The 12,891-nt window shown below is 44.9% G+C and overlaps 2 protein-coding genes across 2 annotated transcripts in view; one reads left to right on the top strand and one right to left on the bottom strand.

Annotated features, from left to right (window-relative positions):
- Positions 1-12,891, bottom strand: part of qars1 (glutaminyl-tRNA synthetase 1) — a 152,520-nt gene that overhangs the window by 67,379 nt on the left and 72,250 nt on the right. The gene's annotated exons all lie outside the window — the stretch shown is intronic.
- The window catches only part of LOC140272373 (prickle-like protein 2), a 46,497-nt gene continuing 33,644 nt past the window's right edge, over positions 39-12,891 (top strand). Inside the window, exon 1 of the mRNA XM_072367796.1 lies at positions 39-444. The gene's annotated coding sequence lies outside the window, so the exon portion shown is untranslated. The remainder of the gene's footprint in view (positions 445-12,891) is intronic.

Genomic DNA, 12,891 nt, shown 5'->3' with positions numbered 1-12,891 from the left:
GGTGGGAGTAAAGCTTTGCCCCCACCGCCTGGATGCTTGTGTGCAGCGTTGTTTTTCACACGTAAACACGGCATAAATACCTGTAAAGGGTGTTAACTTAATCTCTATACTCTCTCTCACAGTTTTCCTCTTGATCTCCTTAGCCATGGCTGCCTGTAGCCACAAATGAGGAGAGACACAGAGCCTGGAGCTGAGGGAGAACGAGAGACTTGTGCTGATCACAGAAGCTGCAGCCCCCAACCTTCAGTGCATGTGAGAGGCAGGGAGGGAGAGGCAGGGGAGGAAGAGCTGCTGTTTGTCTCTGAGAGTCGGAGGGAAGAGGAGTGAGCAGAGCAGAGCAGAGCCAGTCAGTCCACTGGTACATGTCCAGTGTGAGCATCTCCACCTCTGCCTCTCGCTGAGTAGCTCCATCACCCAGGACTCCGACACCAGACTCACAAACAGGTGAGTCTCAGCAGCCTCGTTGCTTCTATATTCACATCTTATCTTATCTTCATCTTATCTGATCAAACAGACAATGACGGCTGAAACTTGTTCCAATATGAGCTTCATCAACCTCCTGATTGCCTGTGGATGTGAGAGGTGTGGGTGTTTTTTTACATGTACGTTTAAATGATTGCGTGTTTCTTGGCTCCTTGACTTGACTGAGAATAACTGCCGGCACTTGGGGGGAAGTCCTCCCCCTTATAGAAGTGAATTAATCTCATTGTATCCCCATTTCCCCTGAGAGAGAGAGTGGGTATATAAATATATACATATATATATATGTATATATACACACACAATTATAAATGTGTATGAACAGTGACTGTAGTATTTGATGGATACGTTTCAGCCTGCAGTGTGTGAGCAGTTTAGTGGAGACTATCTCCTGCAGGTGTTTACATTTCAGCTTGTTTTCTTGAGCTTAGTGCGAGCTTTTGGGCTCAACTGCGCAAGAGGCGGCTGCATCCATCCGTAGTTGTGGCGCTGACACAATATGAGGAGTGTAGCATAAGACTGGAACGATATTCTGAGCTCACTCTGTAATCTATTACATAATGAGGTTCTCGGCGTGTTGAAAATAGAGCTGATCTCAGATCTGAGCTCTGATTTAGCACCTTTGTGTGTGTAATGGCAGCTCATGAGTGTTTACCACAGGGAATCAGCAGAATCTCTCCTCAACTGTACCACTTGTGGAGTCAATTTCGGATCTTTCCCAGTTTGTCTGGGAAGTAAAGCTCAATCTGTCATGACTTACTTAAAGCCTGTATAATTTATGTAAACAGAGGAGAAAGACTTTGCATGAATGAGATTTTACAGAGAGACTTTGTCAGTGTCAGGATGGTTTAAGCCCCTGAGTCATGACCTGCCTTTGACAGTGAAAAATCCCCCCAGTGTTTGTTTCTTTTACTGGATGCTGTGGTTCTTTGCCTCCAAATGTCAGTCTGTCACTGACTGTGATGTGGAGGAATCATCCCCAGCCACATCAAAAGTCCAACTTTCACTCCATCCGTCCCTCTGCATTTCTCCCAACAGGTTTGAAATATTTGCCTCTTCACTTTCACCGAGCACCTCCCTCCCTCCCTCCACCCCTCTCCTCTCTGGTCGCCACAGAAACGGCTGATTCAGGAAGGGTGGGCGGGTGCCCCATGCGGTGCTTTCACAGTACATTCCTGCTCCTGCGCTGCTTGTACGGCCCTCATATACACTGCGATTCGTATTTAGTTTTTCCTCCAGTGATGGATCACAGGGAGCCCCTTCACTGCCACCAACCATGGGAACATTTTCTCTATTTGTTTATTTGTGGAGGCATTAATTACGATTCTGACGTAAACGGCTGCCTCCTAATGAGGTAACCCGGGGTGATGTCAGGCTTATTTTCAGCTAAACATATACGACTGGGGTCGGTCACACTGTGTGTTTAGAGGCTGCACTGGGTTAATCAATAATGTAACACACCGCAACCGAGTCATTTAATAATAGATATGATGTGACCTTTCTCTTATATAAGGTTGATGAAACAGAGGAAGAGTGATGGAGTGAAGGATTGCAGTGTGGAGACGGAATTAGAAACTTTTTAGTATAAAACACACTCCAGATAAAACATTTGCTTCTGCAATTTCATACAAATTTATCAGATTTGGCTCATTGTTTAGTGTTTAGTGTTTTTTTACGAATTGCTCCGGTTGCCATGGCGACGGTTTGTACAGTAGCTTTAAGCGCTGCTATTTAGAAAGGTTTCTCAATAGGAAATTAAACCCGTGTTGCACTGCAGTCGATTCCAAGTGGAGTTTGTCCTGCTGGGCCTGATTAAACTAAAATGGGAGCAGTTTTTTCGGCAAAAGTGACGGAAGAGAAGAGCGCCTCTGTTGTGCTCCTTTTCATTTTATGCATTTGCTGTACAAGCATGTCAGCGCTCACACTGTCGCAGTCTTTCCAATTAACATTAGACGTATTCATGACAAATCAAATATCACTTTCTCAGCATTTCATGCTCAAACAGAAACGAGAACAGGGTTTTTTGACCAAAACGATTCTGCTGAGAACTGATCTAATTTCATTAATCTCTCATTCTGTCTTTTAGAACAAAAGGTATAAATATATGCAGGTTGCAGTGGTTTTTCTACCCTGCAGTGTTCAGCCATTACAGTCAGTGGTGACGCAGCTCAAGACTCATACAGCACACTGCAGACCCGTCACAAGACACAGGCAGAACAAAGAGCACACACTGTCATCTAAGAGAAGAACTCACCACAGAGGCAGCCTTCACACATCACATCCACAGCAGAGCAGGGATGTCTGACACAGTGTGATGCCGAGTGCTGAGACCTGATTGGCTCATTGACGTCTGTGGTGCTGAACATCTCAGGTGAGGAAACATTTCAATCGCTTTGATACCGGTTCATGCATCTATCAACTCCTGTGCGAAAAAACACCAAGAATAGACTGGATGTGATGGAGTGTAAACATTCAGAGTCTGAAAAAGAACAGACCAAAGGTCAGATATGAGAGGGAAAACGGGGTGTCGGCATCCTATTATGACTGTTGGCTTCAATTTCAAGTGTGATTCTGGATGATAAAGGTTCGCCTAAGACTACAGGCCACATATAAAAGAGACACTGATGCAGTGAGATCACCTGTTGGCTTACTGCTGGATTACTAATGTGGCATTTGGTTAGATTATGCTCTGTTTTCTGTTTAGTTCCAAAGGAAACAGCAGCTTTGGTGCAGGGCCTTTCCATGTTTGCACATAAACGCACGGCTGCTCACCCACTGTTTCTGTTTCTGTATTTATCAGACGCTTTTATCCAAAGAGACTTACAAATGAAGATATAACAAGCTATATAAAGCTAACAATAAGCTACATAGAAGGAACCCAGGAGTCCGACTCTGTCAGAGGGGACAGAGTAGAGATAGGGTGCAGGCATAGAAGGAAGTGCAGAAAGATAAAGTGCAGAGATAGAGGGGGTAGGGAAGTACAAGGTAAGTGCTGGGATAGGAGATGCTCTCTGAAGAGCTGGGTTTTCAGGAGCTTCCTGAAGATAGACAGGGACGCCCCTGTTCTGGTAGCGCTCAGTAGGTCATTCCACCATCGTGGGACGACACATGAACAGAGTTTGGATTGTCTTAGGCGTGGTGTAGGAGCTGCTAGACGACAATCCTGGGACCAACGGAGGGACCCAGTTGGGACAGAAGCCTTTGCAAGAGCATTCAAGTAGATGGAGCCGTTCCATTAAGCTCTTTGTAGCTAACATCAGGGACTTGGATCTGATGCGGGCTGGAGACCAGTTAGGAAACCAGTTAGGAGACCAGTTAGGAGACCAGTTAGGAAACCAGTTAGGAAACCAGTTAGGAGACCAGTTAGGAAACCAGTTAGGAGACCAGTTAGGAGACCAGTTAGGAGAGCAGTTAGGAAACCAGTTAGGAGACCAGTTAGGAGACCAGTTAGGAAACAAGTTAGGAAACCAGTTAGGAAACCAGTTAGGAGACCAGTTAGGAGACCAGTTAGGAAACCAGTTAGGAAACCAGTTAGGAAACCAGTTAGGAGACCAGTTAGGAAACCAGTTAGGAGACCAGTTAGGAGACCAGTTAGGAGAGCAGTTAGGAAACCAGTTAGGAGACCAGTTAGGAGACCAGTTAGGAGACCCGTTAGGAGACCAGTTAGGAGACCCGTTAGGAGACCAGTTAGGAAACCAGTTAGGAGAGCAGTTAGGAGACCAGTTAGGAGACCAGTTAGGAGACCAGTTAGGAGAGCAGTTAGGAAACCAGTTAGGAGACCAGTTAGGAGACCAGTTAGGAAACAAGTTAGGAAACCAGTTAGGAAACCAGTTAGGAGACCAGTTAGGAGACCAGTTAGGAGAGCAGTTAGGAAACCAGTTAGGAGACCAGTTAGGAGACCAGTTAGGAGACCCGTTAGGAGACCAGTTAGGAAACCAGTTAGGAGAGCAGTTAGGAGACCAGTTAGGAAACCAGTTAGGAGACCCGTTAGGAGACCATTTAGGAGACCAGTTAGGAAACCAGTTAGGAAACCAGTTAGGAGACCAGTTAGGAAACCAGTTAGGAAACCAGTTAGGAGAGCAGTTAGGAAACCAGTTAGGAGACCAGTTAGGAGACCAGTTAGGAAACCAGTTAGGAGACCAGTTAGGAAACCAGTTAGGAAACCAGTTAGGAGACCAGTTAGGAAACCAGTTAGGAGACCAGTTAGGAGACCAGTTAGGAAACCAGTTAGGAGACCAGTTAGGAAACCAGTTAGGAAACCAGTTAGGAAACCAGTTAGGAAACCAGTTAGGAGACCAGTTAGGAGAGCAGTTAGGAGAGCAGTTAGGAAACCAGTTAGGAGACCAGTTAGGAAACAAGTTAGGAAACCAGTTAGGAAACCAGTTAGGAGACCAGTTAGGAGACCAGTTAGGAAACCAGTTAGGAAACCAGTTAGGAAACCAGTTAGGAGACCAGTTAGGAGACCAGTTAGGAGAGCAGTTAGGAAACCAGTTAGGAGACCAGTTAGGAGACCAGTTAGGAGACCCGTTAGGAGACCAGTTAGGAGACCCGTTAGGAAACCAGTTAGGAAACCAGTTAGGAGAGCAGTTAGGAAACCAGTTAGGAGACCAGTTAGGAGACCAGTTAGGAAACCAGTTAGGAGACCAGTTAGGAGAACAGTTAGGAGACCAGTTAGGAAACAAGTTAGGAAACCAGTTAGGAAACCAGTTAGGAGACCAGTTAGGAGACCAGTTAGGAAACCAGTTAGGAAACCAGTTAGGAAACCAGTTAGGAGACCAGTTAGGAGACCAGTTAGGAGAGCAGTTAGGAAACCAGTTAGGAGACCAGTTAGGAGACCAGTTAGGAGACCCGTTAGGAGACCAGTTAGGAGACCCGTTAGGAGACCAGTTAGGAAACCAGTTAGGAGAGCAGTTAGGAGACCAGTTAGGAAACCAGTTAGGAGACCCGTTAGGAGACCATTTAGGAGACCAGTTAGGAAACCAGTTAGGAAACCAGTTAGGAGACCAGTTAGGAAACCAGTTAGGAAACCAGTTAGGAGAGCAGTTAGGAAACCAGTTAGGAGACCAGTTAGGAGACCAGTTAGGAAACCAGTTAGGAGACCAGTTAGGAAACCAGTTAGGAAACCAGTTAGGAGACCAGTTAGGAAACCAGTTAGGAGACCAGTTAGGAGACCAGTTAGGAGACCAGTTAGGAAACCAGTTAGGAGACCAGTTAGGAAACCAGTTAGGAAACCAGTTAGGAGACCAGGTAGGAGACCAGTTAGGAAACCAGTTAGGAGACCTGTTAGGAGAGCAGTTAGGAAACCAGTTAGGAGACCAGTTAGGAGAGCAGTTAGGAGACCCGTTAGGAGACCAGTTAGGAGACCAGTTAGGAGACCAGTTAGGAAACCAGTTAGGAGACCCGTTAGGAGACCATTTAGGAGACCAGTTAGGAAACCAGTTAGGAAACCAGTTAGGAGACCAGTTAGGAAACCAGTTAGGAAACCAGTTAGGAGAGCAGTTAGGAGACCATTTAGGAGACCAGTTAGGAGACCAGTTAGGAAACCAGTTAGGAGACCAGTTAGGAAACCAGTTAGGAGACCAGTTAGGAAACCAGTTAGGAGACCAGTTAGGAGACCCGTTAGGAGACCAGTTAGGAGACCAGTTAGGAAACCAGTTAGGAGACCAGTTAGGAAACCAGTTAGGAGACCAGTTAGGAAACCAGTTAGGAGACCAGTTAGGAGACCAGTTAGGAAACCAGTTAGGAGACCAGTTAGGAAACCAGTTAGGAGACCAGTTAGGAAACCAGTTAGGAGACCAGTTAGGAGACCCGTTAGGAGACCAGTTAGGAAACCAGTTAGGAAACCAGTTAGGAGACCAATTAGGAGACCAGTTAGGAGACCAGTTAGGAAACCAGTTAGGAGACCAGTTAGGAGACCATTTAGGAGACCAGTTAGGAGACCAGTTAGGAAACCAGTTAGGAGACCAGTTAGGAAACCAGTTAGGAGACCAGTTAGGAAACCAGTTAGGAGACCAGTTAGGAGACCCGTTAGGAGACCAGTTAGGAGACCAGTTAGGAGAGCAGTTAGGAAACCAGTTAGGAGACCAGTTAGGAGACCAGTTAGGAAACAAGTTAGGAAACCAGTTAGGAAACCAGTTAGGAGACCAGTTAGGAGACCAGTTAGGAGAGCAGTTAGGAAACCAGTTAGGAGACCAGTTAGGAGACCAGTTAGGAGACCCGTTAGGAGACCAGTTAGGAAACCAGTTAGGAGAGCAGTTAGGAGACCAGTTAGGAAACCAGTTAGGAGACCCGTTAGGAGACCATTTAGGAGACCAGTTAGGAAACCAGTTAGGAAACCAGTTAGGAGACCAGTTAGGAAACCAGTTAGGAAACCAGTTAGGAGAGCAGTTAGGAAACCAGTTAGGAGACCAGTTAGGAGACCAGTTAGGAAACCAGTTAGGAGACCAGTTAGGAGACCAGTTAGGAAACCAGTTAGGAGACCAGTTAGGAGACCAGTTAGGAAACCAGTTAGGAGACCAGTTAGGAAACCAGTTAGGAAACCAGTTAGGAAACCAGTTAGGAAACCAGTTAGGAGACCAGTTAGGAGAGCAGTTAGGAGAGCAGTTAGGAAACCAGTTAGGAGACCAGTTAGGAAACAAGTTAGGAGACCAGTTAGGAGAGCAGTTAGGAGAGCAGTTAGGAAACCAGTTAGGAAACCAGTTAGGAAACCAGTTAGGAAACCAGTTAGGAGACCAGTTAGGAGACCAGTTAGGAGAGCAGTTAGGAAACCAGTTAGGAGACCAGTTAGGAGACCAGTTAGGAGACCCGTTAGGAGACCAGTTAGGAGACCCGTTAGGAAACCAGTTAGGAAACCAGTTAGGAGAGCAGTTAGGAAACCAGTTAGGAGACCAGTTAGGAGACCAGTTAGGAAACCAGTTAGGAGACCAGTTAGGAGAACAGTTAGGAGACCAGTTAGGAAACAAGTTAGGAAACCAGTTAGGAAACCAGTTAGGAGACCAGTTAGGAGACCAGTTAGGAAACCAGTTAGGAAACCAGTTAGGAAACCAGTTAGGAGACCAGTTAGGAGACCAGTTAGGAGAGCAGTTAGGAAACCAGTTAGGAGACCAGTTAGGAGACCAGTTAGGAGACCCGTTAGGAGACCAGTTAGGAGACCCGTTAGGAGACCAGTTAGGAAACCAGTTAGGAGAGCAGTTAGGAGACCAGTTAGGAAACCAGTTAGGAGACCCGTTAGGAGACCATTTAGGAGACCAGTTAGGAAACCAGTTAGGAAACCAGTTAGGAGACCAGTTAGGAAACCAGTTAGGAAACCAGTTAGGAGAGCAGTTAGGAAACCAGTTAGGAGACCAGTTAGGAGACCAGTTAGGAAACCAGTTAGGAGACCAGTTAGGAAACCAGTTAGGAAACCAGTTAGGAGACCAGTTAGGAAACCAGTTAGGAGACCAGTTAGGAGACCAGTTAGGAGACCAGTTAGGAAACCAGTTAGGAGACCAGTTAGGAAACCAGTTAGGAAACCAGTTAGGAGACCAGGTAGGAGACCAGTTAGGAAACCAGTTAGGAGACCTGTTAGGAGAGCAGTTAGGAAACCAGTTAGGAGACCAGTTAGGAGAGCAGTTAGGAGACCCGTTAGGAGACCAGTTAGGAGACCAGTTAGGAGACCAGTTAGGAAACCAGTTAGGAGACCAGTTAGGAGACCAGTTAGGAAACCAGTTAGGAGACCCGTTAGGAGACCATTTAGGAGACCAGTTAGGAAACCAGTTAGGAGACCAGTTAGGAAACCAGTTAGGAAACCAGTTAGGAGAGCAGTTAGGAAACCAGTTAGGAGACCAGTTAGGAGACCAGTTAGGAAACCAGTTAGGAGACCAGTTAGGAAACCAGTTAGGAGACCAGTTAGGAAACCAGTTAGGAGACCAGTTAGGAGACCCGTTAGGAGACCAGTTAGGAAACCAGTTAGGAAACCAGTTAGGAGACCAATTAGGAGACCAGTTAGGAGACCAGTTAGGAAACCAGTTAGGAGACCAGTTAGGAGAGCAGTTAGGAGACCAGTTAGGAGACCAGTTAGGAGACCAGTTAGGAAACCAGTTAGGAAACCAGTTAGGAGAGCAGTTAGGAAACCAGTTAGGAGACCAGTTAGGAGAGCAGTTAGGAAACCAGTTAGGAGACCAGTTAGGAGAGCAGTTAGGAGACCAGTTAGGAGAGCAGTTAGGAAACCAGTTAGGAGACCAGTTAGGAGACCAGTTAGGAGACCAGTTAGGAAACCACTGTTTAGTTCAAAAGCCAGCGGCAGCTTTGGTGCAGGGCCTCTCCATGTTTGCTCACCCACTGCACAGAAGGATGGAGATACCAGTATTTACTCTGGAGCTCAGAGCCACACACTGTGGTCCAAAGCCAGGACCAGCACCGGCTTTGGATGATACCGAACCAAAGCTGGTGAGACACGCTGCAGTCGTTGCTGCAGAAATGTAAGATAATTTATCCCCAGTTTTGAGTGATCTGCCTCACCCACACATTCAGGAAAAGACAAGTGCATTGAAACCACATGTCAGAGTTGTCAAGAAGCTGTATGCAGGCTGTACTTTTTGGTAGGCAAGGCCAGATCACTCATGACAGCAGATCTGTCAAGACAATAAGGCAAGTATGTACCACTTGTGCCCCATATATTGGGATACTTTGGGTAGCGGTTACCATCCTCACCTATCCCTCAAAGCAGCCCCACCCTTAACTATCTCTAACTTTAAGCCTTGGTGAGATTTAAAGGGGTGTGAGGAGCTATTCTGAGAGGAATAGCAAGAAAAACTTTAATGCTATCAGCGTCAGATAGTCATGTATACATGTTAAGTGTCTTAAGAAGACATATTAAGTGTCTTTTAATGGGATTTGTAGAAGATTTTTAGATTTATTTTATCATTAAATCCATATTTTATCGCTGTGAGAAGATGGGAAATGATTCTGCTGTGAGTGCAACCTCTTACAAGTGAAAAGAGGCATGTTTTTTTGCAACAAAATACTAAAACTAAAAGGGAGAGGATCAGGTGGATCGTGTTCTGTTTAATGCGGGAAGTGCAGATGGCTTGATTTGATTTCCATGTGGAGTGAAAGGTGAATATTTACCCTCCAACTGCTCGTTACCACAATCAAGCTCCCCTTGAAGTGGATCCAGGATGATTCCCTGCGGCTCGCTGTTGTCTGATGACTAATGTTCTTCCCAAAGTGCTGTATTAAAGACCCATAATTGGTTAGAATAAACCAATCATTAGCCTGCTCATTAAGGCTTATTGTAGTGCTGAGATTGAGCGCTCTGACTTTATCGTAACAAACTTCTGTAATTGTTCCCAAAGCTGAGCTGTGGTCCTGTTGGCAGCATTAGTCATCAGCACCAATATTCTGGCTCACATTGGCCCTTTAAAGATTCTTCAGCACTAAGTGTCAGGGTGTCTCAGTGCTAACTTCCCAGCTCTGGCCAAAGATTCCCATCTGGACCCACTCTTCCTGCCATCTGCTCCTCTGTCCTGCCAGTTGTGAGGCTTCTTGAACACCCCTCATGCACTTTTGTTGGGTAAAAGAGGAGAAAGAATAGATGAAGAGTATACAGAGGCAGTGAGATCTGGGTTTAAACTCAGTCTACCTGTGAGTCTCTGCAGTTTCCAGCCAATCTACGTGTGAAAGTGCTGACTGGCTTTTAATGGGGATCACTCGGAGAACAATTCACGCTTTATACTTAGTCAGAAAAAGACTATTTCCCTGATACTAGAAGCTACAAAGAGAATTAGCCTGCAGCCGTGGTGCAGGTGTATGGATTATTGCCTTTGGAGAGGGACAGCATGCGTAAATGCTGCTGCTGCTGCTGCTGTTGTTGTTGATTGTGGTGCTAGTTTGGCTTCACTGACTGATGGATATGAGGAAAGTGAACTCTTGGGGAATCATCTGCAGTGCTGCTGAGCCCCGACGCTTTATAACCACTTTATCCTCACACCAGTGGCATCATTACTTTCTGAAAAGGAATTCACCTAAATCACGAAAGCTAATGAAAAGTCATGCAAGATGGCTCGTTTTTACTTGCAAAAGCACCAAACAACCAACAACAGCGTATAAAATCAGTCATAAGTACATTTTGGCATCATTCTGTTCATTTTTCAGTGATAATTTCAAGTGAATATTGTGCAAAATATTGTTTGTGATTCTTACGGTTGCACTAAAGTATGTAGCATGAGTTATCTCACTTTTATCCTCTTACCGTATTTTCACGACCATACGGCGCACCGTACTAAAAGGCGCAGTTATGTGTTTTTAACACACATAAGGCGCACCTTAATTATATATATATACAATCCACACAATCATACAGGTTTTTGCATTTAAAAATAGATCGGGAGCTAAACCGAGTTTGTTTGTGCTTTATTTAAAACACACGGTTGAACAAGCAAGTGTGCGTCAGAACTCAGACCCATCGAAGTCTTCATCTTCTGTTTCTGCATTGAACAGCTGTGCTAAATCTCCATCAAACATGCCAGGTTCACTGTCTTCACTGTAAAAGCCGGAAATGATGCCGGCTTTTGCGAAAGCTCGAACAACAGTGCTAGCAGACACGAGTCTTTCCTCCAACTCGGGCCACTTCTCCTTATTTCTGCGTCTTCTTCACCTGTCGGAGCTCGTTTTCCAGCTTCCTCCACTTGCGAACCATCGATTCGTTGATCTTAAATTCTCTCCCATGTTCCTCCGCGAAGCTGATGGCCTTCAGTTTAAACTGTGCTTCGTAAGCGTGCCTCTTTGCCATTTTCAGGGTTGTTAAAACAGATGTTCTGCATAACGCACACACCTGTTCTTTTATATACAATCACTTCACCCTTTAACGTTCTCATGGTGTTCTCTACTACGTCCGCCTTACAACATCACACAGGGCTTTTATGTGCGCCTTATGGTCATGAAAATACGGTATTTATTCTTCATTTCCACTGCTTATGTGAACAAAAGATGCATCGTTTTTAGTGCACGAGTTCTGCATATTGTAGAAAATCTCTGAATCAGTCGAGCCGATGTCTAATGATTGATTTCAAAAGCCTAACCACACATGAAGGGTTTCCTAACTTTTCTGAGCTGTGATGTAATCTGTAGGAAAGCAATTATTGTTTGACCACATATTAGTAACCTCTGGCCACGAGTTAATAAGGCATGTTGAATAATGGCCACTTTATGATTCGGGGGCCACTGTTTTCAGTACAAGAGAAAGTGCATGTGGGTGCAAAATAAAAGCCTGAAAAAGGGGAAATAATGCAGATAAAGACCGATAATTTCAGTTGTTTCTGACGCAGCCATTTGCAGCAATGCAGGATTCCAGCTCTACTTGTCCACCGAGTGAATATAGTTTGAGTTTCATGTGTTTTAAGTAGATGAATTAAGTACTTTTTACTCGTGACACTGAGCTCCTCAAATGCACGAAATAGCAAAGCATCATTATAATTCGTCCCAAGGTTAAAATTAAATAAAATTAACTCAATTTTATCCATCCTTCATGGGTAATAACAGCCTAATGGAACTGACCCTGTATTGTCCTATGTCCTGTCGACACGCTTCATGAGGATGTGCCCGTAATTTAGCCATCTCATTGTCATGCTTTATCAACTTGTGGTCATGACTTAATTATCTCATTCTTGATCTTGTAGCCACACACAGACGCTAGTAATACATTATTTTTGCAGCCAGTGGGGCTCCAAATTTGCATAAGCGTGATGGAAAACCCGACTTCCTCTTCTGAACACGGACCCACATTAAAGAATGTTAGCTTTCGAAATCTGCCCCACGTAAAAGCTGTGAAATATAGCAAAAAAATGTCAGTTTTCCTGGGATGGTCTGCTCCAAAAAAAGCTTTTTAAATAAATAACAGGACATTTGGAAAGATGGCGGTCACAAACGTGCATGAGCAGAGACTGAAAGCGCACGTTGGATTCACATCCAGCAGAGATCTTTGCCATTTTGTGCAAAAGACAAATGAATATATCTTCATTGAAATTGTGTTTTTCACATGGTTTACATGCAAAGATCTCAGTCAAACTGAAGCAGCTCAGTTCTATCTTAGATCCGCAGCTGATCCATTTAAATATAAGGAGGATTTCTGTCTTTAAACCTGTGTTACTTGGAGTCTACAGCCAGGTTAGCTGCTCTGTTAGGCTGTATTCACTGAATACCAACAGGTTTAAAACTTGACTCACTGTTTAGAAGTAAGCAGAGTTAGATGGGACACATTGACCCAGTGGTTAACACTGTTCCGGCTCTCGCTTTGTGGAGTTTGCATATTCCCCAGGTGCTCTGGTTTATGTTTGTTTTATTTAGAAGAAGCTTTTATCCAAAGCGACTTACAGGCAGGCAGATAGGGTCTTGCCTAAGGACCCCTACTGGAGGTAATAGTACCTCTCATGC

The sequence above is a fragment of the Leuresthes tenuis genome, unplaced genomic scaffold (assembly GCF_036924035.1).
Source record: "Leuresthes tenuis unplaced genomic scaffold, fLeuTen1.0.hap1 SCAF_16, whole genome shotgun sequence".
Taxonomy (NCBI): domain Eukaryota; kingdom Metazoa; phylum Chordata; class Actinopteri; order Atheriniformes; family Atherinopsidae; genus Leuresthes; species Leuresthes tenuis.
This window is presented reverse-complemented; position numbering and strand designations above follow the sequence as displayed.